This window comes from Tupaia chinensis, unplaced genomic scaffold (assembly GCF_000334495.1).
Source record: "Tupaia chinensis unplaced genomic scaffold, TupChi_1.0 Scaffold000527_1, whole genome shotgun sequence".
NCBI classification, from domain to species: domain Eukaryota; kingdom Metazoa; phylum Chordata; class Mammalia; order Scandentia; family Tupaiidae; genus Tupaia; species Tupaia belangeri.
This window is the reverse complement of record NW_006160040.1, coordinates 5003599-5007024: the sequence shown is the minus strand read 5'-3', so window position 1 is coordinate 5007024 and position 3426 is coordinate 5003599.

The following is a 3426-nucleotide window of genomic DNA, read 5'->3' as shown; positions in this document are numbered from 1 at the left end:
TGTCCATTTTTCACACAAATTTATAAAACAAGAAAGCCAAACTATAAGTTTATTTTTGGTAATTTTGAATTCAGTTTCTCTGAGAAATATGGATTTACTTATTTTATAAAAGGTAGGCTATTAAAATTTGAATTCAAAGGCTAATTAAAATATGGAATTAGATTAAGACACTTATCCCAAATACTGAGATTTTGTCAAAAATGATTTTATTTTACTATAAAGCTTGCTTTGTTTCTTTTTTTTTTTTTTGGTAGGGGTTTTTGCCTTAAGATGTCAGAAGTTCCCCAGAGATAGATAGACAGAGACAGAGGGAAAGTGAAAAATCATCCCTCTGGGGGGATGGCCACACCACAATCCCTTGTCCTCCATTCACCTCCTGGATCTGGAGTACATACACACACGTGCCTGGTATGAGTTTCAAGCCACCAGGTCTGAGACTTGAACCGCAGTTAGCCATGTGGGAATCCAGCAACATAATCTCTACAAAGTAACCTCTAACCATCTGCTGGCCCCCAAAGCTTTTTTAATTATTGTGGAACATAAACTTTTCTTCAGTGTAATTTAGGTGTTAAAGTACTCCACTGAATTCTAATCTCTGAAAATGTTGATCTGTGTGTTGTGTCTGATAACTTTCTGAAGTTGAAATTTTATTACCTATTTTTTATTGCAGACTAGGTTAAATCCAACCAAATGGACACATCATTTTTAAAAGTAAATTTCTTCTCCTGATCTTAATAATAATGTCAAGCATCAGAGGCTTAGTAGCTAGCATTTGTCTGTAATCACATGATTTTAAATAAGATCGAATTATGTTTAGGTTAGGTTTTCATGTGCAGTGTATTTTATTAAATTCTTCGACTGCTTTCTCTCTTATGAACTGATAGAGGATTTTTTAAAAAAAGGTGGGTCTGGGACCAGCAATTGGTGTACTGGCTGCGTCACTGGACTCCCATGTAGTCGACCACAGTTCAAGTCCCAGACCTGGTGGCTTAACCTCATGCTGGGCACGTGTGCGTGCATGCCCAAGATCCCGAGAGGAGAATGGAGGAGAAGGGATTGCAGTGTGGCCATCCCCTCTGGGGGGTGATTTCTCGCTTTCTGTCACTCTCTGTCTGTCTGGTGAGCACACGTGTCCTATAGCAATAACCTCTCCAAAAAATAAAAAACTTAAGTAGTATTTCAGTCATTTAAATGTTTTTCATCTTAAAACTCAAGACTTTTCAAAACCTATTGACCTATTGTTTTTCACCTTAAAACTCAAGACTTCAAAACCTAGTGACCTACATTTTCTCCAGGAAATAGGTAGTATTAAATTAATTTGTACTCACTTTAGATAGCTAGATAATTCAGAAAATATGGTTACATGGCTATGTATTTAGAGATGTTTGCTATAGAGTGCACGTGCTTGCTAGAGACAGGTGAGAAATCACCCCTCCCAGAGGGGATGGCCACACTGACTGCAGACCCTTCTCTTTCATTCTCCTCTCAGGATTTTGGGCACACATGCACATGCACCTGGTGTAAGTTTCAAGCCACTGGGTCCAGAACTACAGTTGGCCACATGGGATTTCAGCAACAGAACCAGTATGCCATATACTAGTCCCAACATAGCTATTTATAAGTCAAGTTTAACTAGCTTTAGAACAGTACTTCTACACTAAGAAAAATATAACATGAACCACATAGTTAATTTAAAATTTTCTAGAAGCTAGATTTAAAAACAAAAACATGAAATTAATGTTTTTCTTCTCTCTCTCCCCCCCCTTTTTTTTTTTTTTTTTAAGTTTTTCTAAAAGGCGCATGCAGTCACCAGAGAGCAAGAGATTCCCCCCCAAGATGGGTGGTTATGCCAGATCCTTTCTCTGTTCTCTCCTTGAGATTTTGCGCATGCACACACACATGCTCTGCATTTTTGTTTGTTTTTTTTTAGGTTTTTATCATAGGGCGCATGTGTTTGCCAGAGAGACAAAGACAGAGTAACCGAGAGAGAGAAAGTGAGAAATCGGCCCCTAGGGAGATAGCCACACAGCAGTCCCTTTTCCTCCATTTTCCTCTAGGAATTTTGGGCGCACACACACATGCCCGGCATGATTTTTAAGCCACCGAGTCCCAGGCTTGAACTACAGTTGGCTGTAATGGGAGTCTAGCACCTTAGCCACTTGCACCATCTGCTGACCCCAGTTCAGCATATTTTTCAAGGGGCTAGGTTTCTCACTTTATCTGTCTCTATCTCTCTGGCAAGTGTACACACCCTACAGCAAAAAGTAATAATAATAATGAACATTTCAGATCATTGTATTGGGTCATTGGAAAAGTCAGGACACATTTTTGCATAGAAAAACATGAAAAAATACATCAAAACTTTGACAGCCCAATAGTATGATAAAATGGCTCCTGGACAAAATTTTTTCTATCATCTTAGTGTTCAAAGGATAAAAGCAGTATTTTTTTTTAACTTTATTTATTTATTTGTTTGTTTATTTCAATTTGACCAGAGAGGGACAGAGAGAGAAAGTAAAAAAGCAAGCTGCCAGGTCTGGAACTCAAGCCATGTGGGAATCCAGCACCTCTCTAATCACCACACCACCTGCTGGTCCCAAAAGCAGTATTATAACAAGAATAAGGGGAAGTGGGACCAGCAGGTGGCATAATGGTTATGTCACTGGATTCCCGTGTAATTAACTGCTTCGAGTTTTGGACCCAGCAGCCTAAATCTCATGCCAGCTACATGTTCATGCATGCCCAAGATCCTGAGAGGAGACTGGAGGATAAGGGATTGCAGTGTGGCCACCTCCCCCAAGGTGATTATTTCTCACTTTCTGTCTCTCTGTCTCTAGGGTGAGAGCACTCGCTCTATAGCAAAAACATCTTTCTTAAAAATATATATATATAGGGACCAGCAGTTGGCATAATGGACTCCCCTGTAGTTGACCATGGTTCGAGTCCCAGACCTGGTGGCTTAAACTCACACCAGGTGCGTATGCATGTGTACCCAAGATCCCAAGAGGAGAATGGAGAAGGAATTGCAGCATGGCCATCCCCCCTGGGGGGGGATTTCTTGCTGTCTGGTGAGCACACACGCCCTACAGCAAAAACCTCTCAAAAAAAAATATATATATACATATATATGCATACATATATGGAAGTATTTAAACTGCTGCCAAATGAACCTATTTGTCTTTCTAACCTTTGCATCTTCTGTGGCAGTCCCTTGTATTATTTTGGAGTCTGTGGATCATTATTCCCTGACTCCTGGGGAAGATAGGGAATACAAGGCAGCATGCAGAGGAATAAGGTTGGAGGGAACAGTTGGAAAGAACGAGGGACCCCAGATTTGTAATTCACCCATTCCCAGCCAAGAGAAAGCTAGAGCTCATTCTTGATGGGGCCATCGTTTTCCACACCCAGTATCACCAAGTTACGTCA